Source organism: Oryctolagus cuniculus, chromosome 21 (genome assembly GCF_051225735.1).
Source record: "Oryctolagus cuniculus isolate XC-2025 breed Fujian yellow rabbit chromosome 21, ASM5122573v1, whole genome shotgun sequence".
Taxonomy (NCBI): domain Eukaryota; kingdom Metazoa; phylum Chordata; class Mammalia; order Lagomorpha; family Leporidae; genus Oryctolagus; species Oryctolagus cuniculus.
This window is the reverse complement of record NC_142887.1, coordinates 47,424,038-47,449,598: the sequence shown is the minus strand read 5'-3', so window position 1 is coordinate 47,449,598 and position 25,561 is coordinate 47,424,038. Positions and strand designations below refer to the sequence as shown.

At 40.3% G+C, this 25,561-nt stretch overlaps 1 long non-coding RNA gene across 2 annotated transcripts in view; it reads right to left on the bottom strand.

The window, feature by feature from the left end:
• The window catches only part of LOC149119980 (uncharacterized), a 141,725-nt gene that overhangs the window by 35,070 nt on the left and 81,094 nt on the right, over nt 1-25,561 (bottom strand). Inside the window, exon 1 of one of the 2 annotated variants that reach the window (XR_016227026.1) lies at nt 19,764-20,194. The exons of the other annotated variant lie outside the window; for it this stretch is intronic. This is a non-coding gene — a long non-coding RNA (uncharacterized LOC149119980). Of the gene's footprint in view, nt 1-19,763; nt 20,195-25,561 lie in introns of those variants that run through there. 2 annotated transcript variants of the gene reach the window in all.

Genomic DNA, 25,561 nt, shown 5'->3' with positions numbered 1-25,561 from the left:
TACAAAATTTGGGAAGGAAGATGACAAAACCAACTGAGACTCAGAAACCGTTTAGGAAATTGCCACTCAAGAAACCTCAAATCGGCGGAGGCACCCAAAACAATGACAGCAAGCCAGAATTGGAGCAGGCCAACAGCTGTACCCTGATTGAAAAAGACCATTCCTCCGGTGCCCTGAACTCCATACTGCAGCCTCAAAACCAAAGCTCACATCAGAAAATTCATTACAAACCATGATAAATAAGAAAAATGAGAAAATAGACAAAGAAATGCAAGAATCAAGAATGATATTGGGCTGGATTTAGTTGCAAGGAAACCGGCTGTTCCGGGATTCATCCACCCTTCCAGCTGACTGCCTGTGGAATTCTGACTGAATTAACCTGAACGGAGGCAGTTAATATCTGTCACCACAGCCAAAGTGTGCCATTTTATTTTCCAAAACACAAAATCTCACCTTGGTCGTGTTACCTGTATCTTCAAAAGCCTATTTGTTGTGTTTTTTATTTCCTAATGGCTACTCTGTCCAAACTCTTGTTTGTATTGTGTCAGAATACAAAATTTGGGAAGGAAGAAGGAAAACCAACTCAGACCAAGAAAACATTTAGGATATTGATGCTCAAGAAACTTCAAATCGGCAGAGGCACCCAAAACAATGACAGCAAGCCAGAATTGGAGCAAGCCAACAGCTGTGACCTGATTGAATAAGAACCTTCCTCTTGTGCCCTGAACTCCATATGCCAGCCTCAAAACCAAAGCTCACATCAGAAAATTCATTACAAACCACTAAAATTAAGAAAAATGAGAAAAAGGCCAAAGAAATTCAAGAATTCATAATGATATTGGGCTTGATTTTGTCGCAAGGAAACCGTATATTCCCAGATTCATCCACCTCTCCAGCTGATGCCTGAGGAATATTGACTGAATTAACCTGAACGGAGGCAGTTAATATCTGTCACCTCAGCCAAAGTGTTCCATTTCATTTTCCAAAACAAAATCTCACCTTGGTCGTGTTACCTGTAGCTTTCAAAAGCCTATTTCATGTGTTTTTTATTTCATAATGGCTATTCTGTCCAAACTCTTGTTTCTGTTGCGTCAGAATACAAAATTTGGGAAGGAAGAGGACAAAACCAACTGAGACTCAGAAACCGTTTAGGAAATTGCCACTCAAGAAACCTCAAATCGGCGGAGGCACCCAAAACAATGACAGCAAGCCAGAATTGGAGCAGGCCAACAGCTGTACCCTGATTGAAAAAGACCATTCCTCCGGTGCCCTGAACTCCATACTGCAGCCTCAAAACCAAAACTCACATCAGAAAATTCATTACAAACCATGATAAATAAGAAAAATGAGAAAATAGACAAAGAAATGCAAGAATCAAGAATGATATTGGGCTGGATTTAGTTGCAAGGAAACCGGCTGTTCCCGGATTCATCCACCCTTCCAGCTGACTGCCTGTGGAATTCTGACTGAATTAACCTGAACGGAGGCAGTTAATATCTGTCACCACAGCCAAAGTGTGCCATTTTATTTTCCAAAACACAAAATCTCACCTTGGTCGTGTTACCTGTATCTTCAATAGCCTATTTGTTGTGTTTTTTATTTCCTAATGGCTACTCTGTCCAAACTCTTGTTTGTATTGTGTCAGAATACAAAATTTGGGAAGGAGGAAGGAAAACCAACTCAGACCCAGAAAACATTTAGGAAATTGCCGCTCAAGAAACCACAAATCGGCGGAGGCACCCAAAACAATGACAGCAAGCCAGAATTGGAGCAAGCCAACAGCTGTGCCCTGATTGAAAAAGAACCTTCCTCTTGTGCCCTCAACTCCATATGCCAGCCTCAAAACCAAAGCTCACATCAGAAAATTCATTACAAACCATGATAACTAAGAAAAATGAGAAAAAAAGCCAAAGAAATGCAAGAATCCAGAATGATATTGGCCTTGATACTGTCGCAAGGAATCCGGCTGTTCCCAGATTCATCCACCCCTCCAGCTGACAGCCTGTGGAATTCTGACTGAATTAACCTGAACGAAGGCAGTTAATATCTGTCACCACAGCCTAAGTGTTCCATTTTATTTTTTCAAAACAAAATCTCACCTTGGTCGTGTTACCTGTAGCTTAAAACACCTATTTGATGTGTTTTTTATTTCATAATGGCTACTCTGTCCAAACTCTTGTTTGTATTGCATCAGAATACAAAATTTGGGAAGGAAGAAGGCAAAACCAACTCAGACCCAGAAAACGTTTAGGAAATTGCCATTCAAAAATCCAAATTCAGCTGAGGCACCCAAAACAATGACAGCAAGCCAGAATTGGAGCAGGCCAACAGCTGTGCCCTGTTTGGAAAAGACCATTCCCCCGGTGGCCTGAACTCCATATTGCAGCCTCAAAACCAAAGCTCACATCAGAAAATTCATTACAAATCATGATAAATAACAAAAATGAGAAAAAAGGCAAAGAAATGCAAGAATCCAGAATGATATTGGGCTTGATTCAGTTGCAAGGAAACTGGCTGTTCCCGGATTCATCCACCCCTCCATCTGACTGCCTGTGGAATTCTGATTGAATTAACCTGAAAATCGCAGTGAAACTCTGTTTGGAGGCAATTAATATCTGTCACCTCAGCCAAAGTGTTCCATTTTATTTTCCAAAACACAAAAGCTCACCTTGGTCGTGTTACCTGTAGATTTCTAAGCTACAAATGCCTATTTGTTGTGTTTTTCATTACAAAATGGCTACTCTGTCCAAACTCTTGTTTCTACTGCGGCAGAATACAAAATTTGGGAAGGAAAAAGGCAAAACCAACACAGACCCAGAAAACTTTCAGGAAAATGCCACACAAGAAACCAAATTTGGAGTGAATTAGAATCTGTCCCCTCAGCAAAAGGGTTCCATGTCATTTTCCAAAACACAGAAACACATCTTGTTCATATTGCCTACATTTCTCATTCTGAAAGGGCAATTTGATGTGTTTTTTTTTTTCTTTCATAATGGCTACTCTGTCCAAAATCTTGCTTGTATTGCATCAGAATACAAAATTTGGGAATAAGAAGGCAAAACCGACTCAGACCCAGAAAACATTTAGGAAATTGGCCCTCAAGAAACCACAAATCTCCTGAGGCACCCAAACAATGACAGCAAGCCAGAATTGGAGCAGGCCAACAGCTGTGACCTGATTGAAAAAGAACCTTCCACTTGTGCCCTGAACTCAATATGCCAGCCTCAAAACCAAAGCTCACACCAGAAAATTCATTACAAACCATGATAAATAAGAAAGATGAGAAAAAAGCCAAAGAAATGCAAGAATCCATAATGATATTGGGCTTGATTTAGTCGCAAGGAAATCGGCTGTTCCCAGATTCATCCACAGCTCCAGCTGACTGCCTGTGGAATTCCGACTGAATTTATCAGAAAATCGCAGTGAAACTCAGTTTGGAGGCAATTAATATCTGTCCCCTCAGCCAAAGTGTTCCATTTTATTTTCCAAAACAAAAAAAATCATATTGGCGTGTTACCAGCAGATTTATAATCTGTAAATGTCTATTTGTTGCATTGTGTCAGAATACAAAATTTGGGAAGGAATAAGGCAAAACTAACTCAGACCCAGAAAAAATTTAGAAAATTGCCGCTCAAGAAACCAAAAGTCAGCTGAAACCCCAAAACCAATGACAGCAACCCAGAATTGGAGCAAGCTAACAGCTGTGCCCTGTTTTAAAAAGACCATTCTTCCGGTGCCCAAAACTCCATATTGCCGTCTCAAAACCAAAGCTCACATCAGAATATTCATTACAAACCTTGATAATAAGGGAAATGTGAAAAAGTCAAATAAATGCAAGAGTCCTTTGTGATATTTGGCTGGATTTAGACACAAGGAAACTGGCTGTTTCCAGATTCATCAACCCCTTCCACAGACTGACTTTGGAATTCTGATGGAATTCACCTCAAAATCGCACTCACACTCAATTGGAAGGTAATTAGAATCTGTCCCCTCAGCAGAAGTGTTCCAAGTCATTATCCAAAACACAGAAACTCATCTTGGTCTTGTTCCCTGTAGCTTTTGAATCCTGAAAGGGCTTTTTGCCGTATTTTCTTTTTTTTCATAATAGCTACTCTGTCCAAAATCTTGCTTGTATTGCATCAGAATACAAAATTTGGGAATAACAAGGCAAAACCAACTCAGACCCAGAAAACATTTAGTAAATTACCACTCAAGTAACCACAAATCGGCTGAAGCACCCAAAACAATGACAGCAAGCCAGAATTGGAGCAAGCCAACAGCTGTGCCCTGATTGAAAAAGAACCATCCTCTTGTGCCCTGAACTCAATATGCCAACCTCAAAAACAAAGCGCACATCAGAAAATTCATTACAAACCATCATACATAACAAAAATGAGAAAAAAGCCAAAGAAATGCAAGAATCCATAATGATATTGGGGTTGATTTAGTTGTAAGGAATCCGGCTATTCCTGGATTCGTCCACCCCTCGAGGTGACTGCCTGTGCAATTCTCACTGAATTAACCTGAAAATCACAGGGAAACTCAGTTTGGAGGCAATTAATATATGTCACCTGAGCCAAAGTGTTCCATTTTATTTTCCAAAACACAAAAACTCACCTTGGTCGTGTTACCTGTAGATTTCTAAGCTTCAAACGCCTATTTGTTGTGTTTTTTATTTCATAATGGCTACTCTGTCCAAACTCTTGTTTGTATTGAGTCAGAATAAAAAATTTGGGAATAAGAAGAAAAAACCGTGTCAGACCCAGAAAACATTTAGGAAATTGCCACTCAAGAAACCTCAAATTTGCTGAGGCACCCAAAACAATGACAGCAAGCCACAATTAGAGCAAGCCAACAGCTGTGCCCTGATTGAAAAAGAACATTTCTCTTGTGCCCGGAAGTTCTTATTGCAGCCTCAAATCCAAAGCTCACATCAAAAATTCATTACCAACCATGATAAATAAGAAAAAAGAGAAAAAAGCTAAAGAAATGCAAGAATCCATAATGATATTGGGCTTGATTTAGTCGTAAGAAATCTGGCTAGTCCTGGATTCATCCACCCCTCCAGGTGACTGCCTGTGCAATTCTCACTGAATTAACCTGAAAATCACAGTGAAACTCAGTTTGGAGGCAATTAATATCTGTCACCTCAGCCAAAGTGTTCCATTTGATTTTTCCAAAACACAAAAACTCACCTTGGTCGTGTTACCTGTAGATTTCTAAGCTTCAAACGCCTATGTGTTGTGTTTTTTATTTCATAATGGCTACTCTGTCCAAACTCTAGTTTATATTGCGTCAGAATACAAAATTTGGGAAGGAAGAAGGCAAAACCAACTCAGACCCAGAAAACGTTTAGGAAATTGCCATTCAAAAATCCAAATTCAGCTGAGGCACCCAAAACAATGACAGCAAGCCAGAATTGGAGCAGGCCAACAGCTGTGCCCTGTTTGGAAAAGACCATTCCCCCGGTGGCCTGAACTCCATATTGCAGCCTCAAAACCAAAGCTCACATCAGAAAATTCATTACAAATCATGATAAATAACAAAAATGAGAAAAAAGGCAAAGAAATGCAAGAATCCAGAATGATATTGGGCTTGATTCAGTTGCAAGGAAACTGGCTGTTCCCGGATTCATCCACCCCTCCATCTGACTGCCTGTGGAATTCTGATTGAATTAACCTGAAAATCGCAGTGAAACTCTGTTTGGAGGCAATTAATATCTGTCACCTCAGCCAAAGTGTTCCATTTTATTTTCCAAAACACAAAAGCTCACCTTGGTCGTGTTACCTGTAGATTTCTAAGCTACAAATGCCTATTTGTTGTGTTTTTCATTACAAAATGGCTACTCTGTCCAAACTCTTGTTTCTACTGCGGCAGAATACAAAATTTGGGAAGGAAAAAGGCAAAACCAACACAGACCCAGAAAACTTTCAGGAAAATGACACACAAGAAACCAAATTTGGAGTGAATTAGAATCTGTCCCCTCAGCAAAAGGGTTCCATGTCATTTTCCAAAACACAGAAACACATCTTGTTCATATTGCCTACATTTCTCATTCTGAAAGGGCAATTTGATGTGTTTTTTTTTTTTCTTTCATAATGGCTACTCTGTCCAAAATCTTGCTTGTATTGCATCAGAATACAAAATTTGGGAATAAGAAGGCAAAACCGACTCAGACCCAGAAAACATTTAGGAAATTGGCACTCAAGAAACCACAAATCTCCTGAGGCACCCAAACAATGACAGCAAGCCAGAATTGGAGCAGGCCAACAGCTGTGACCTGATTGAAAAAGAACCTTCCACTTGTGCCCTGAACTCAATATGCCAGCCTCAAAACCAAAGCTCACACCAGAAAATTCATTACAAACCATGATAAATAAGAAAGATGAGAAAAAAGCCAAAGAAATGCAAGAATCCATAATGATATTGGGCTTGATTTAGTCGCAAGGAAATCGGCTGTTCCCAGATTCATCCACAGCTCCAGCTGACTGCCTGTGGAATTCCGACTGAATTTATCAGAAAATCGCAGTGAAACTCAGTTTGGAGGCAATTAATATCTGTCCCCTCAGCCAAAGTGTTCCATTTTATTTTCCAAAACAAAAAAAAATCATATTGGCGTGTTACCAGCAGATTTACAATCTGTAAATGTCTATTTGTTGCATTGTGTCAGAATACAAAATTTGGGAAGGAATAAGGCAAAACTAACTCAGACCCAGAAAAAATTTAGAAAATTGCCGCTCAAGAAACCAAAAGTCAGCTGAAACCCCAAAACCAATGACAGCAACCCAGAATTGGAGCAAGCTAACAGCTGTGCCCTGTTTTAAAAAGACCATTCTTCCGGTGCCCAAAACTCCATATTGCCATCTCAAAACCAAAGCTCACATCAGAATATTCATTACAAACCTTGATAATAAGGGAAATGTGAAAAAGTCAAATAAATGCAAGAGTCCTTTGTGATATTTGGCTGGATTTAGACACAAGGAAACTGGCTGTTTCCAGATTCATCAACCCCTTCCACAGACTGACTTTGGAATTCTGATGGAATTCACCTCAAAATCGCACTCACACTCAATTGGAAGGTAATTAGAATCTGTCCCCTCAGCAGAAGTGTTCCAAGTCATTATCCAAAACACAGAAACTCATCTTGGTCTTGTTCCCTGTAGCTTTTGAATCCTGAAAGGGCAATTTGCCGTATTTTCTTTTTTTTCATAATGGCTACTCTGTCCAAACTCTAGTTTATATTGCGTCAGAATACAAAATTTGGGAAGGAAGAAGGCAAAACCAACTCCGACCAAGAAAACATTTAGGAAATTGCCGCTCAAGAAACCAAAAGTCAGCTGAGGCACCCAAAACAAGGACAGCAAGCCAGAATTGGAGCAAGCCAACAGCTGTGCCCTGTTTGAAAAAGAACCTTCCTCTTGTGCCCTGAACTCAATATGCCAGCCTCAAAACCAAAGCTCACATCAGAAAATTCATTACAAACCATGATAAATAAGAAAAATGAGAAAAAAGCCAAAGAAATGCAGGAGTTCTTAGTGATATTGGGCTTCATGTATTCCCATGTAAACTGCTGTTTCCAGATTCTTCCACACCTCCCAGCTGAGTGAATGTGTATTCTGACTGAATTAACCTGCAAATCGCAGTGAAACTCACTTTGGAGGGAATTAGAAATTGTCCCCTCAGCAGAAGTGTTCCATGACCCTTTCTAAAACACAAAAACTCACCTTGGTCGTGTTACCTATCGATTTCTAAGCTTCAAACGCGTAATGTTGTGTTTTTAATTTCATAATGGCTACTCTGTCCAAACTCTTGTTTGTATTGCGTCAGAATAGAAAATTTGGGAAGGAAGAAGGCAAAACCAACTCAGACCAAGAAAACCTTCAGAAAATGAGGATCAAAAAACAACAACGCTGAGGCACCCAAAACCTTTAAAGCAAGACAGAATTGTAGCAAACCAATAGCTGTGCCCTGATTGAAAAAGAACCTTCCTCTTGTGCCCTGAACCCAATATGCCAGCCTCAAAACCAAAGCTCACATCAGAAAATTCATTACAAACCATGATAAAAAGAAAAATGAGAAAATAGCCAAGGAAATGCAAGAATCCATAATGATATTGGGCTTGATTCAGTCACAACGAAACCGGCTGTTCCCAGATCCATCCACCCTTCCAGCTGACTGCCTGTGGACTTCTGACTGAATTAACCTGAAAATCACAGTGAAACTCAGTTTGGAGACTATTAATATCTGTCACCTCAGCCAAAGTGTTCCATTTTATTTTCCAAAACACAAAAACTCACCTTAGTCGTGTTACCTGTAGATTTCTAAGCTTCAAATGCCTATTTGTTGTGCTTTTAATTTCATAATGGCTACTCTGTCTAAACTCTTGTTTATATTTCTTCAGAATAAAAAATTTGGGAAGGAAGAAGGCAAAACCAACTCAGAACCAGTAAACATTTAGGAAATTGCCACTGAGGAAACGACAAATTGGCTGAGGCACCCAAACCAATGACAGCAAGCCAGAATTGGAGCAAGGCAACAGCTGTGCCCTGATTAAAAAAGACCATTCCTCAGGTTCCCTGAACTCCATATTGCAGCCTCAAAACCAAAGAACACATCAGCAAATTCATTACAAACCATGATAAATAAGAAAAATGAGAAAATAGACAAAGACATGCAAGAATCCATAATGATATTGGGCTGGATTTAGTCGCAAGGAAACCGGCTGTTCCCGGATTCATCCACCCCTCCAGCTGACTGCCTGTGGAATTCTCACTGAATTCACCTGAAAATCACAGTAAAACTCAGTTTGGAGGCAATTAATATCTGTCACCTCAGCCAAAGTCTTCCATTTCATTTTCCAAAACACAAAACCTCACCTTGGTTGAGTTACCTGTAGATTTATAAGCTTCCAACGCCTATTTGTTGTATTTTTTATTTCATAATGGCTACTCTGTCCAAACTCTTGTTTTATTGTGTCAGAATACAAAATTTGGGAAGGAAGAAGGAAAACCAACTCAGACCAAGAAAACATTTAGGATATTGATGCTCAAGAAACTTCAAATCGGCGGAGGCACCCAAAACAATGACAGCAAGCCAGAATTGGAGCAAGCCAACAGCTGTGACCTGATTGAATAAGAACCTTCCTCTTGTGCCCTGAACTCCATATGCCAGCCTCAAAACCAAAGCTCACATCAGAAAATTCATTACAAACCACTAAAATTAAGAAAAATGAGAAAAAGGCCAAAGAAATTCAAGAATTCATAATGATATTGGGCTTGATTTTGTCGCAAGGAAACCGTATATTCCCAGATTCATCCACCTCTCCAGCTGATGCCTGAGGAATATTGACTGAATTAACCTGAACGGAGGCAGTTAATATCTGTCCCCACAGCCAAAGTGTTCCATTTCATTTTCCAAAACAAAATCTCACCTTGGTCGTGTTACCTGTAGCTTTCAAAAGCCTATTTCATGTGTTTTTTATTTCATAATGGCTATTCTGTCCAAACTCTTGTTTCTGTTGTGTCAGAATACAAAATTTGGGAAGTAAGAGGACAAAACCAACTGAGACTCAGAAACCGTTTAGGAAATTGCCACTCAAGAAATCTCAAATCGGCGGAGGCACCCAAAACAATGACAGCAAGCCAGAATTGGAGCAGGCCAACAGCTGTACCCTGATTGAAAAAGACCATTCCTCCGGTGCCCTGAACTCCATACTGCAGCCTCAAAACCAAAGCTCACATCAGAAAATTCATTACAAACCATGATAAATCAGAAAAATGAGACAAAAGCCAAAGAAATGCACGAGTTCTTAGTGATATTTGGCTGGATTTAGACACAAGGAAACTGGCTGTTTAAAGATTCATCCCAACCTTCCACAGACTGACTTTGGAATTCTGATTGATTTCACCTCAAAATTGCACTCACACTCAATTTGGAGGGAATTAGAATCTGTCCCCTCAGCAGAAGGGTTCCATGTCATTTTCCAAAACACAGAAACTAATCTTGATCACGTTGCCAGTAGATTTCTAATCCTGAAAGGGCAATTTCTGTGTTTTTTTTTTTTCTTTCATAATGGCTACTCTGTCCAAATCTTGCTTGTATTGCATCAGAATACAAAATATGGGAATAAGAAGGAAAAACCGACTCAGACCCAGAAAACATTCAGGAAATTGCCGCTCAAGAAACCACAAATCGGCTGAGGTTCCCAAAACAATGACAGCAAGCCAGAATTGGAGCAAGCCAACAGCTGTGCCCTGATTGAAAAAGAACCTTCCTCTTGTGCCCTGAACTCAATATGCCAGCCTCAAAACCAAAGCTCACATCAGAAAATTCATTACAAATCATCATAAATAAGAAAAAAGAGAAAAAAGCCAAAGAAATGCAAGAATCCATAATCATAGTGGCTTGAATTAGTTGCAAGGAAACCGGCTGTTCCCGGATTCATCCACCCCTCCAGCTGACTGCCTGTGGAATTCTGACTGAATTAACCTGAAAATCGCAGTAAGACTCGGTTTGGAGGCAATAATATCTGTCACCTCAGCCAAAGTGTTCCATTTGATTTTCCAAATCACAAAAACTCACCTTGGTCGTGTTACCCTTAGATTCATAAGCTTCAAACGCTAATTTGTTTTTTTTTTTTTTATTTCATGATGGCTACTCTGTCCAAACTCTTGTTTGTATTGCGTCAGAATACAAAATGTGGGAAGGAAAAGGGAAAACCAACTCAGACCCAGAAAACATTTAGGAAATTGCCGCTCAAGAAACCACAAATCGGCTGAGGCACCCAAAACCTTGAAAGCAAGACAGAATTGGAGCAAGCCAACAGCTGTGCCCTGATTGAACAAGACCATTAATCCAGTGCCCTGAACTCCATATTCCATCCTCAAAACCAAAGCTCACATCAGAAAATTCATTAGAAACCATGATAAATAAGGGAAATCTGAGAAAGCCAAAGAAATTCAAGAGTCCTTTTTGGTATTTGGCTGGATTTAGACAGAAGGAAACTAGCTGTTTCCGGATTCATCCCCCCCTTCCACAGACAGACTTTGGAATTCTGATTGAATTCACCTCAAAATCGCACTCACACTCAATTTGGAGGGAATTAGAATCTGTCCCCTCAGCAGAAGGGTTCCATGTCATTTTCCAAAACACAGAAACTCATCTTGGTCGAGTTGCCTGTAGATTTCTAATCCTGAAAGGGCAATTTGCTGTGTTTTTTTTTTTTCTTTCATAATGGCTACTCTGTACAAATCTTGCTTATGTTGCATCAGAATACAAAATTTGGGAATAAGAAGGCAAATCCGACTCAGACCTAGAAAACATTTAGGAAACTGCAACACAAGAATCCACAAATCAGCTGAGGCACCCAAAACAATGACAGCAAGCAGAATTGCAGCAAGACAACAACTGTGCCCTGATTGAAAAAGAACCTTCCTCTTGTGCCCTGAACTCAATATGCCAGCCTCAAAACCAAAGCTCACATCAGAAAATTCATTACAAACAATGATAAATAAGAAAAATCAGAAAAAATGCCAAAGAAATGCAAGAATCCATAATGTTATTGGGCTTGATTTAGTCGCAAGGAAGCCAGCAGTTCCGGATTCATCCACGCCTAAAGCTGACTGCCTGTGTAATTCTCACAGAATGAACCCGAAAATCGCAGTGAAACTCCGTTTGGAGGCAATTAATATCTGTCACCTCAGCCAAAGTGTTCCATTTGATTTTCCAAAACAAAAAAACTCACTTTGGTCGTGTTACCTGCAGATTTAAAATCTTGAAAAGCCTATTTGTTGTGTTGTTTATTTCATAATGGCTACTCTGTACAAACTCTTCTTTGCATTGTATCAGAATACTAAATTGGGGAAGGAAGAAGGCAAAACCAACTCAGACCCAGAAAACATTTAGGAAATTGCCACTCAAGAAACCACAAATGAGCTGAGGCACCCAAAACCTTGAAAGCAAGACAGAATTGGAGAAAGCCAACAGCTGTGCCCTGATTGAACAAGACCATTAATCCAGTGCCCAGAACTCCACATTGCAGCCTCAAAACCAAAGCTCCCATCAGAAAATTCATTACAAACCATGATAAATAAGGGAAATCTGAGAAAGCCAAAGAAATTCAAGAGTCCTTTGTGGTATTTGGCTGGATTTAGACACAAAGAAACTGGTTGTTTAAAGATTCATCCCCCCTTCCACAGACAAACTTTGGAATTCTGATTGAATTCACCTCAAAATTGCACTCACACTCAATTTGGAGGGAATTAGAATCTGTCCCCTCAGCAGAAGTGTTCCATGTCATTTTCCAAAACACAGAAACTCATCTTGGTCGAGTTGCCTGTAGATTTCTAATCCTGAAAAAGCAATTTGCTGTGTTTTTTTTTTTTTTCTTTCATAATGGCTACTCTGTCCAAAATCTTGCTTGTATTGCATCAGAATACAAAATTTGTGAAGGAAGAAGGCAAAACCGACTCAGACCCAGAAAACATTTAGGAAATTGCCGCTCAAGAAACCACAAATCGGCTGAGGCACCCAAAACAATGACAGCAAGCCAGAATTGCAGCAAGCCAACATCTGTGCCCTGATTGAAAAAGAACCTTCCTCTTGTGCCCTGAGCTCAATATACCAGCATCAAAACCAAAGCTCACATCAGAAAATTCATTACAAACCATGATAAATCAGAAAAATGAGAAAAAAGCCAAAGAAATGCAGGAGTTCTTAGTAATATTGGGCTTGATTTATTGCCATGTAAACGGCTGTTTCCAGATTCATCCACACCTCCCAGCTGAGTGTCTGTGGTTTCTGACTGAATTAACCTGAAAATCGCAGTGAAACTCGGTTTGGAGGCAATTAATATCTGTCACCTCAGCCAAAGTGTTCCATTTTATTTTCCAAAACTCAAAAACTCACCTTAGTCTTCTTACCTGTAGATTTCTAAGCTTCAAATGCCTATTTGTTTTGTTTTTTATTTCATCATTGCTAGTCTGTCCAAACTCTTGTTTGTATTGCGTCAGAATACAAAATTTGGGATTAAGAAGGAAAAACCGTGTCAGACCCAGAAAACATTTAGGAAATTGCCACTCAAGAAACCAAAAGTCAGCTGAGGAACCCACAACAATGACAGCAAGGCAGAATTGGAAAAAGCCAACAGCTGTGCCCTGATTGAAAAAGAACCTTCCTCTTGTGCCCTGAACTCAATATGCCAGCCTCAAAAGCAAAGCTCACATCAGAAAATTCATTACAAACCATGATAAATAAGAAAAATGAGAAAAAAGCCAAAGAAATGCAGGAGTTCTTAGGGATATTGGGCTTGAATTATGGCCATGTAAACGGCTGTTTCCAGATACATCCACACCTCCCAACTGAGTGTCTTTGGTTTCTGAATGAATTAACAAAAAAATCGCAGTGAAACTCGGTTTTGGAGGCAATTAATATCTGTCACCTCAGCCAGAGTGTTCAATTTTACCTTCGAAAACACAAAAACTTACCATGCTCGTGTTACCTGTACATATATAAGCTTCAAACGCATATTTGTTGTGTTTTTTATTTCATAATGTCTACTCTGTCCAAACTCTTGTTTGTATTACGTCAGAATACAAAATTTGGAAAGGAAGAAGGCAAAACCAACTCAGACCCAGAAAACATTTAGGAAATTGCCGCTCAAGAAACCACAAATCAGCTGAGGCACCCAAAACCTTGAAAGCAAGACAGAATTGGAGCAAGCCAACAGCTGTGCCCTGTTTTAAAAAGACCATTCCTCCGGTGCCCTGAACTCCATATTGCAGCCTCAAAACCAAAGCTCACATCAGAAAATTCATTACAAACCATGATAAATAAGGGAAATCTGAGAAAGCCAAAGAAATTCAAGAGTCCTTTGTGGTATTTGGCTGGATTTAGACACAAAGAAACTGGCTGTTTCCAGATTCATCCCCCCCTTCCACAGACAGACCTTGGAATTCTGATTGAATTCACCTCAAAATCGCACTCACACTCAATTTGGAGGGAATTAGAATCTGTCCCCTCAGCAGAAGTGTTCCATGTCATTTTCCAAAACACAGAAACTCATCTTGGTCGAGTTGCCTGTAGATTTCTAATCCTGAAAGGGCAATTTGCTGTGTATTTTTTTTTTCTTTCGTAATGGCTACTCTGCCAAAATCTTGCTTGTATTGATTCAGAATACAAAATTTGGAAATAAGAAGGCCAAACCGACTCAGACCCAGAAAACATTCAGGAAATTGCCGCTCAAGAAACCACAAATCGGCTGAGGCACCCAAAACAATGACAGCAAGCCAGAATTGGAGCAAGCCAACAGCTGTGCCCTGATTGAAAAAGAACCTTCCTCTTGTGCCCTGAGCTCAATATACCAGCCTCAAAACCAAAGCTCACATCAGAAAATTCATTACAAACCATGATAAATAAGAAAAATGAGAAAAAAGCCAAAGAAATGCTAGAATCCATAATGATATTGGGCTTGATTTAGTCGCAAGGAAATTGGCTGTTCCCAGATTCATCCACCCCTCCAGCTGACTGCCTGTGGAATTCTGACTGAATTAACCTGAAAATCGCAGTGAACCTCAGTTTGGAGGCCATTAATATCTGTCACCTCAGCCAAAGTGTTCCATTTTATTTGCCAAAACACAAAACCTCATCTTGTCCTGTTACCTGTAGATTTCTGAGCTTCAAACGCCTATTTGTAGTGTTTTTTATTTCATAATGGCTACTCTGCCCAAACTCTTGTTTGTATTGCGTCAGAATACAAAATTTGGGAAGGAAGAAGGCAAAACCAACTGAGACCCAGAAAACATTTAGGAAATTGCCGCTCAAGAAACCACAAATCGGCTGAGGCACTCAAAACAATGACAGCAAGCCAGAATTGGAGCAGGCCAACAGCTGTGCCCTGTTTGAAAAAGACTATTCCTCCGGTGCCCTGAACTCCATATTGCAGCCTCAAAACCAAAGCTCACATCAGAAAATTCATTACAAACCTTGATAAATAAGAAAAATGAGAAAAAAGCCAAAGAAATGCAAGAATCCATAATGATATTGGGCTTGGTTCAGTCGCAAGGAAACCGGCTGTTCCTGGATTCATCCACCCCTCCAGCTGACTGCCTGTGGAATTGTGACTGAATTAACCTGAATATCGCAGTGAAACTCCGTTTGGAGGCATTAAATAACTGTCACCTCAGCCAAAGTGTTCCATTTGATTTTCCAAAACACAAAAACTCCCCTTGGTCATGTTACCTGTAGATTTCTAAGCTTCAAAAGCCTATTTGTTGTGTTTTTTATTTCATAATAGCTACTCTGCCCAAACTCTTGTTTGTATTGTGTCAGAATACAACATTTGGGAAGGAAGAAGGCAAAACCAACTCAGACCCAGAAAACATTTTGGAAATTGCCGCTCAAGAACCACTAATCGGCTGAGGCACTCAAAACAATGACAGCAAGCCAGAATTGGAGCAGGCCAACAGCTGTGCCGTGTTTGAAAATGACCATTGCCCCGGTGCCCTGAACTCCATATTGCAGCCTCAAAACCAAAGCTGACATCAGAAAATGCATTACAAACCATGATAAATAAGAAAAATGAGAAAAAAGCCAAAGAAATGCAAGAATCCATAATGATATTGGCTTTTAGTTAGTCGCAAGGAAACTGGCTGTTCCTGGATTCATCCACCCCTCCAGCGGACTGCCTGTGGAATTCTGACAGAATTAACCTGAAAATCGCAGTGAAACTCAGTTTGGAGGCAATTAATATCTGTCACCTCAGACCATTTTATTATCTAAAACTCAAACACTCACCGTGCTCGTGTTACCTGTAGATTTCTAAGCTTCAAACGCCTATTAGTTGTATTTTTTATTTCATAATGGCTACTCTGTCCAGAAAACATTTAAAATTTCCGCTCAAGAAACCACAAATCGGCTGAGGTACTTAAGACAATGACAGCAAGGCAGAATTGGAGCAGGCCAACAGCTGTGCCCTGTTTGAAAAAGACCATTCCTCCGGTGCCCTGAACTCAATATGCCAGCCTCAAAACCAAAGCTCACATCAGAAAATTCATTACAAACCATGATAAATAAGAAAAGGGAGAAAAAAGCCAAAAAATGCAAGAATCCATAATGATATTGGGCTTGAGTTAGTCGCAAGGAAACCGGCTGTTCCCGGATTCATCCACCCCTTCAGCGGACTGCCTGTGGAATTCTGACTGAATTAACCTGAATATCGCAGTGAAACTCAGTTTGGAGGCAATTAATATCTGTCACCTAGCCAAAGTGTTCCATTGTATTTTCCAAAACACAAAAACTCCCCTTGGTCGTGTTACCTGTAGATTTCTAAGCTTCAAAAGCCTATTTGTTGTGTTTTTTATTTCATAATAGCTACTCTGCCCAAACTCTTGTTTGTATTGTGTCAGAATACAACATTTGGGAAGGAAGAAGGCAAAACCAACTCAGACCCAGAAAACATTTTGGAAATTGCCGCTCAAGAACCACTAATCGGCTGAGGCACTCAAAACAATGACAGCAAGCCAGAATTGGAGCAGGCCAACAGCTGTGCCGTGTTTGAAAATGACCATTGCCCCGGTGCCCTGAACTCCATATTGCAGCCTCAAAACCAAAGCTGACATCAGAAAATGCATTACAAACCATGATAAATAAGAAAAATGAGAAAAAAGCCAAAGAAATGCAAGAATCCATAATGATATTGGCTTTTAGTTAGTCGCAAGGAAACTGGCTGTTCCTGGATTCATCCACCCCTCCAGCGGACTGCCTGTGGAATTCTGACAGAATTAACCTGAAAATCGCAGTGAAACTCAGTTTGGAGGCAATTAATATCTGTCACCTCAGACCATTTTATTATCTAAAACTCAAACACTCACCGTGCTCGTGTTACCTGTAGATTTCTAAGCTTCAAATGCCTATTAGTTTTATTTTTTATTTCATAATGGCTACTCTGTCCAGAAAACATTTAAAATTTCCGCTCAAGAAACCACAAATCGGCTGAGGTACTTAAGACAATGACAGCAAGGCAGAATTGGAGCAGGCCAACAGCTGTGCCCTGTTTGAAAAAGACCATTCCTCCGGTGCCCTGAACTCAATATGCCAGCCTCAAAACCAAAGCTCACATCAGAAAATTCATTACAAACCATGATAAATAAGACAAATGAGAAAAAAGACAAAGAAATGCAAGAATCCATAATGATATTGGGCTGGATTTACTCGCAAGGATACCGGCTGTTCCCAATTCATCCACCCCTCCAGCTGACTGCCTGTGGAATTGTGACTGAATTCACCTGAAAATCGCAGTGAAACTCAGTTTGGAGGCAATTTATATCTGTCACCTCAGCCAACGTGTTCCATTTGATTTTCCAAAACACAAAAACTCACCTTGGTCATGTTACCTGTAGATTTCTAAGCTTCAAATGCCTATTTGCTGTGTTTTTCATTACAAAATGGCTGCTCTGCCCAAACTCTTGTTTGTGTGGCGTCAGAATACAAAATTTGGAAAGGAAGAAGGCAAAACCAACTCAGACCCTGAAAACATGCAGGAAATTGCTGCTCAAGAAACCAAAAGTCAGCTGAGGCACTTAAAACAATGACAGCAAGCCAGAATTGGAGCAGGCCAAGAGCTGTGCCCTGTTTGAAAAAGGCCATTCCTCCGGTGCCCTGAACTGCATATTGCAGCCTCAAAACCAAATCTCACATCAGAAAATTCATTACAAACCTTGATAAATAAAAAATGAGAAAAAAGCCAAAGAAATGCAAGAATCCATAATGATATTAGGCTTGTTTAATTCGCATGGAAACCGGCTGTTCCCAGATTCATCCACCCCTCCAGCTGACTGCCTGTGGAATTCTGACTGAATTAACCTGAAAATCGCAGTGAAACTCAGTTTGGTAGCAATTACTATCTGTCACCTCAGCCAAAGCGTTCCATTTTATGTTCCAAAACACAAAAACTCACCATGGTCGTGCTACCTGTAGATTTCTAAGCTTCAAAATCCTATTTCTTGTGGTTTTTATTTCATAATGGCTACTCTGCCCAAACTCTTGTTTGTATGGCATCAGAAAAGATAATTTGGGAAGGCAGACAGCAAAACCAACTCAGACCCAGAAAACCCATAATGATATTGGGCTGGATTTATTCGCAAGGATACCGGCTGTGCCCAGATTCATCCACCCCTCCAGCTGACTGCCTGTGGAATTGTGACTGAATTCACCTGAAGTCAGCCGCGGCACCCAAAACAATGACGGGAAGCAAGAATTGGAGCAGGCCAACAGCAGTGCCCTGTTTGAAAAAGACCATTCCTCTTGTGCCCTGAACTCCATATGCCAGCCTCAAAACCAAAGCTCACCTCAGAAAATTCATTACAAACCATGATAAATAAGAAAAATAAGAAAAAGGCCAAAGAAATGCAAGAATCCATTATGATATTGGGCTTGATTCACTCGAAGGAAACAGGCTGTTCCAGGATTCATCCACCCCTGCAGCTGACTGCCTGTGGTATTCTGACTGAATTAACCTGAAAATCACAGTGAAACTCAGTTTGGAGGCAATTAATATCTGTCACCTCAGCCAAAGTGTTCCATTTGATTTTCTAAAACACAAAAACTCACCTTGGTCGTATTACCTGTAGATTTCTAAGCTTTAAACGCATATTTGTAGTGTTTTTTATTTCATAATGGCTACTCTGCCGAAACTCTTGTTTGCATGCCATCAGAAAAGAAAATTTGGGAAGGAAGAAGGCAAAACCAACTCAGACCCAGCAAACATTTAGGAAATTGCCGCTCAAGAAACCAAAATTCAGCTGAGGCACCCAAAGAAATGACAGCAAGCCTATTTGGAGCAGGCCAACAGCTATGCCCTGTTTGAAAAAGAGTATTCCTCCGGTACCCTGAACTCCATATGCCAGCCTCAAAACCAAAGCTCACATCAGAAAATTCATTACAAACCATGATAAATAAGTAAAATGAGAAAAAAGCCAAAGAAATGCAAGAATCCATAATGATATTAGGCTTGATTTAGTCGCAAGGAAACCGGCTGTTCCCAGATTCATCCACCACTCCTGCTGACTGCCTGTGGAATTCTGACTGAATTAACCAGAAAATCGCAGTGAAACTCACTTTGGAGGCAATATATATCTGTGACCTCAGCCAAAGTATTCCATTTGATTTTGCAAAACATAAAAACTCACCTTGGTTATGTTACCTGTAGATTTCTAAGCTTCAAAGGCCTATTTGTAATGTTTTTTAATTCATAATGGCAACTCTGTCCAAACTATTGGTTGTATCGTGTCAGAATACAATATTTGGGAAGGAAGAAGGCAAAACCAACTAAGATCCAGAAAACATTTAGTAAATTGCCACTCAAGAAACCAAAAGTCAGCTGAGGCACCCAAAACAATGACAGCAAGCCAGAAGTGGAGCATGCCAACAGCTGTGCCCTGATTGAAAAAGAACCTTCCTCTGGTGACCTGAACTCAATATGCCAGCCTCAAAACCAAAGCTCACATCAAAAAATTCATTACAAACCATGATAAATAAGAAAAATGAGAAAAAAGCGAAAGAAATGCAAGAATCCATAATGATATTGGGCTGGATTTAGTCGCCAGGAAACCGGCTATTCCCGGATTCAACTACCGCTCCTGCTGATTGCCTGTGGAATTCTGACTGAATTCACCTGAAAATCGCAGTGAAACTCAGTTTGGAGGCAATTAATATCTGTCTCCTCAGGCAAAGTGTTCCATTTGATTTTCCAAAACACAAAAACTCACCTTGGTCGTGTTACCTGTAGATTTCTAAGCTTCAAACGCCTATTTGCTGTGTTTTTCATTACAAAATGGCTACTCTGCCCAAACTCTTGTTTGTATTGTGGCAGAATACAAAATTTGGGAAGGAAGAAGGCAAAACCAACTCAGACGCAGAAAATATTTAGGATATTGCCGCTCAAGAAACCACAAATCGTCTGAGGCTCCCAAAACAATGACAGCAAGCCAGAATTGGAGCAGGCCAAGAGCTGTGCCCTGTTTGAAAAAGACCATTCCCAGCCGGCTCCGCGGCTCATTAAGCTAATCCTCCACCTAGCGGCCCCAGCACACCAGGTTCTAGTCCTGGTCTGGGTGCGGATTCTGTCCCGGTTGCCCCTCTTCCAGGCCAGCCCTCTGCTGTGGCCAGGGAGTGCAGTGGAGGATGGCCCAAGTGCTGGGGCACTGCACCCCATGGGAGACCAGGAAAAGCACCTGGCTCCTGGTTCCTGCAATTGGATCAGCGCGGTGCGCCCGCCGCAGCACACTGGCCGCGGCGGCCATTGGAGGGTGAACCAACGGCAAAGGAAGAAATTTCTCCCTGTCTCTCTCTCTCTCACTGTCCACTCTGCCTGTCAAGAAAAAAAAAAAAGGAAAAAGACCATTCCCCCGGATCCTGAACTCCATATTGCAGCTTCAAAACCAAAGCTCACCTCAGAAAATTCATTACAAACCATGATAAATAAGAAAAATAAGAAAAAGGCCAAAGAAATGCAAGAATCCATTATGATATTGGGCTTGATTCACTCGAAGGAAACAGGCTGTTCCAGGATTCATCCACCCCTGCAGCTGACTGCCTGTGGTATTCTGACTGAATTAACCTGAAAATCACAGTGAAACTCAGTTTGGAGGCAATTAATATCTGTCACCTCAGCCAAAGTGTTCCATTTGATTTTCCAAAACACAAAAACTCACCTTGGTCGTGATACCTGTAGATTTCTAAGCTTCAAACGGCTATTTGTTGTGTTTTTTATTTCATAATACCTACTCTGTCCAAACTCTTGTTTGTATTGCATCAGAATACAAAATTTGGGAAGGAAGAAGGCAAAACCAACACAGACCCAAAAAACATCTAGTAAATTGACACACTAGAATCCACAAATTTGCTGAAGCACTCAAAACATTGACAGCAAGCCAGAATTGGAGGAGGCCAACAGCTGTGCCCTGATTGAAAAGAACCATCCTCTTGTTCCCTGAACCCAATATGCCAGCCTTAAAACCAGAGCTCACATCAGAAAATTTATTACAAACCATGATACATAAGAGAAATGAGAAAAAGCCAAAGAAATGCAAGAATCCATTATGATATTGGGCTTGATTTAGTCGCAAGGAAACCGGCTGTTCCTGGATTCATCCACCCCTGCAGCTGAATGCCTGTGGAATTCTGATGGAATTAACCTGAAAATCGCAGGGAAACTCAGTTTGGAGGCAATTAATATCTCTCACCTCAGCCAAAGTGTTCCATTTTATTTTCCAAAACACAAAAACTCACCTTGGTCGTGTTACCTGTAGATTTCTGAGCTTCAAACGCCTATTTGTTGCACTTTTTATTTCATAATAGCTACTCTGTCCAAACTCTTGTTTGTATTGCATCAGAATACAAAATTTGGGAAGTAAGAAGGCAAAACCAACTCAGACCCAGAAAATATTTAGGAAATTACTGCTAAAGGAACCAAAAGTAAGCTGTGGCATGCAGAACAATGACAGCAAGACAGAATTGGAGCAAGCCAACAGCTGTGCCCTTTTTGAAAAATAACCTTCCTCTTGTGCCCTGAACTCCATATTGCAGCCTCAAAACCAAAGCTCACATCAGAAAATTCATTACAAACCATGATAAATAAGAAAAATGAGAAAAAAGCCAAAGAAATGCTAGAATCCATAATGATATTGGGCTTGATTTAGTCGCAAGGAAATTGGCTGTTTCAGGATTCATCCCACCCTTAAACAGACTGACTTTGGAATTCTGATTGAATTCACCTCAAAATGGCACTCACACTCAATTTGGAGGAAATTAGTATCTGTCCCCTCAGCAGAAGGGGTCCATGTCACTATCCAAAACAAAGAAACTCATCTTGATTGTGTTGCCTCTACAGTTCTAATCCTGAAAGGCCAATTTGCTTTGTTTTTTTTTTTTTCTTTCATAATGGCTACTCTGTAAAAATCTTGCTTGTATTGCATCAGAATACAAAATTTGGGAATAAGAAGGCAAAAGTAACTCAGACCCAGAAAACATTTAGGATATTGCCACTCAAGAATCCACAAATCAGCTGAGGCACCCAAAACAATGACAGCAAGCCAGAATTGGAGCAACCCAACAGCTGTGCCATGATTGAAAAACAACCCTCCTCTTGTGCCCTGAACTCAATATGCCAGCTTAAAACCAAAGCTCACATCAGAAAATTCATTACAAACCATGATAAATAAGAAAAATGAGAAAAAGCCAAAGAAATGCAAGAATCCATAATAATATTGGGCTTGATTTAGTAACAAGGAAATCGGCTCGTCCAAGATTCATCCCCCCCTCCAACTGACTGCCTGTGGAATTCTGATTGAATTAACCTGAAAATCGCAGTGACAATCAGTTTGGAGGCAATTACTATCTGTCACCTCAGCCAAAGTGTTCCACTTTATTTTCCAAAACAGAAAAACTCACTTGGTCTTGTTACCTGTAAATGTATAAGCTTCAAACGCCTATTTGTTGTGTTTTTTATTTCATAATGGCTACTCTGTCCAAACTCTTGTTTGTATTGCCTCAGAATACAAAATTTGGGAAGGAAGAAGGCAAAACCAACTCAGACCCAGAAAACATTTAGGAAATTGCCGCTCAAGAAACCAAAATCAGCTGAGGCACCCAAAACAATGACAGCAAGCCAGAATTGGAGCAAGCCAACAGCTGTGCCCTGTTTGAAATAGAACCGTCCTCTTGTGCCCTGAACTCAATATGCCAGCCTCAAAACCAAAGCTCACATCAGAAAATTCATTACAAACCATGATAAATAAGAAAAATGAGAAAAAAGCCAAAGAAATGCAAGAATCCATAATGATATTGGACTTCATTTAGTCACAAGGAAACCGGCTATTACCGGATTCATCCACCCATCCAGCTGACTGACTGTGGAATTCTGACTGAATTAAGCTGAATGGAGGCAGTTAATATCTGTAGCACAGCCAAAGTGTTCCATTTTATTTTCCAAAACACAAAATCTCACCTTGGTCATGTTGCCTGTAGATTTCTAAGCTTCAAACGCCTATTTGTTGTGTTTTTTATTTCATAATGGCTACTCTGTCCAAACTCTTGTTTATATTGTGTCAGAATACAAAATTTGGGAAGAAAGCAGGCAAAACCAACTGAGACTCAGAAAACATTTACCGAATTTCCGCTCAAGAAACCAAAAGTCAGCTGAGGCACCGAAAACAATGAAAGCAAGCCAGAACTTGAGCAAGCCAACAGCTGTGCCCTGATTGAAAAAGACCATTAATCCAGTGCCCTGAACTCCATATTGCAGTCTCAAAACCAAAGCTCACATCAGAAAATTCATTACAAACCATGATAAATAAGAAAAATGAGAAAAAAGCCAAAGAATTGCAAGAATCCATAATGATATTGGGATTGATTTAGTCGTAAGAAAACCGGCTGTTCCCGGATTCATCCACCCCTCCAGCTGACTGCCTGTGGATTTCTGACTGAATTAACCTGAAAATCACAGTGAAACTCTGTTTGGAGGCAATTAATATCTGTCACCTCAGCCAAAGTGTTCCATTGTATTTTCCAAAACACAAAAACTCACCTTGGTCGTGTTACCTGTAGATGTATAAGCTTCAAACGCCTATTTGTTTTGTTGCTTATTTCATAATGGCTACTGTAAACAAACTCTTGTTTGTATTGCATCAGAATACAAAATTTGGGAAGAAAGAAGGCAAAATCAACTCAGACCCAGTAATCATTTAGGAAAATGCCGTTCAAGAAACCAAAAGTCAGCTGAGACACCCAAAACAATGACAGCAAGCCAGAAGTGGAGCAAGCCAACAGCTCTGCCCTGTTTGAAAAAGACCATTCCTCCGGTGCCCTGAACTCCATATTGCCGCCTCAAAAGCAAAGCTCACATCCGAAAATTCATTACAAACCAGGATAAATAAGGGAAATGTGAAAAAAACAAAGAAATGCAAGAGTCCTTTGTGATATTTGGCTGGATTTAGACACAAGGAAACCGGCTGTTCCCGCATTCATCCACCACTCCAGCTGACTGCCTGTGGAATTCTGACTGAATTCACCTGAAAATCGCAGTGAAACTCAGTTTGGAGGCAATTAATATCTGTCACCTCAGCCAAAGTGTTTCATTTGATTTTCCAAAACACAAAACCTCACCTTGGTCATGTTACCTGTAGATTTCTAAGCTTCAAATGCCTATTTGCTGTGTTGTTTATTTCAAAATGGCTACTCTGTCCAAACTCTTGTTTGTATTGCGTCAGAATACAAAATTTGGGAAGGAAGAAGGCAAAACCAACTGAGATTCAGAAAACATTTAGGAAATTGCCGCTCAAGAAACTGAAGGACACTGAGGCACCCAAAACCTTGAAAGGAAGACAGAATTGGAGTAAGCAAACAGCTGTTACCTGATTGAAAAAGACCATTCCTCTGGTGCCCTGAACTCCATCTTGCAGGTTCAAAACCAAAGCTCACATCAGAAAATTTATTACAAACCATGAAAAATAAGAAAAATCCTAAAAAATCCAAAGAAATTCAGGAGTTCTTAGTGATATTGGGCTTGAATCATTCCCTTGTTAATGGCTGTTTCCAGATTCATCCATACCTCCCAGCTGAGTGTCTGTGGTTTCTGACTGAATTAACATGAAAATCGCAGTGAAACTCGGTTTGGAGGCAATTACTATCTGTCACCTCGGCCAAAGTGTTCCATTTGATTTTCCAAAACACAAAAACTCACCTTGGTCGTGTTACCTGTAGATTTCTAAGCTTCAAATGCATATTTGTTGTGTTGTTTATTTCATAATGGCTACTCTGTCCAAACTCTTGTTTATATTGCGTCAGAATACAAAATTTGGGAAGGAAGAAGGTAAATCCAACTGAGACTCAGAAAACATTTAGGAAATTGCCGCTCAAGAAACCAAAAGTCAGCTGAGGCACCAAAAAAATGACAGCAATCCAGAACTTGAGCAAGCCAACAGCTGTGCCCTGATTGAAAAAGACCATTAATCCAGTGCCTGAACACCATATTCAAGCCTCAAAACCAAAGCTCACATCAGAAAATTCATTACAAACCATGATAAATAAGAAAAATGAGAAAAAAGCCAAAGAAATGCAAGAATCCATAATGTTATTGGGCTTGATTTAGTTGCAAGGAAACCGGCTGTTCCCGGATTCATCCACCCCTCCAGCTGACTGCCTGTGGAATTCTGACTGAATTCACCTGAAAATTGCAGTGAAACTCAGTTTGGAGGCAATTAATATCTGTCACCTCAGCCAAAGTTTCCATTTTATTTTCCAAAACACAAAAACTCACCTTGGTCGTGTTACCTGTAGATTTCTAAGCTTCAAACACCTATTTGTTGTGTTTTTTATTTCATAATGGCTACCGTGCCCAAACTCTTGTTTGTATTGTGGCAGAATACAAAATTTGGGAAGGAAGAAGCCAAAACCAACTCAGACCCATAAAACATTTAGGAAATTGCCACTCAAGAAACCAAAAGTCAGCTGAGGCACCCAAAACAATGACAGCAAGGCAAAATGGGAGCAAGGCGACAACTGTGCC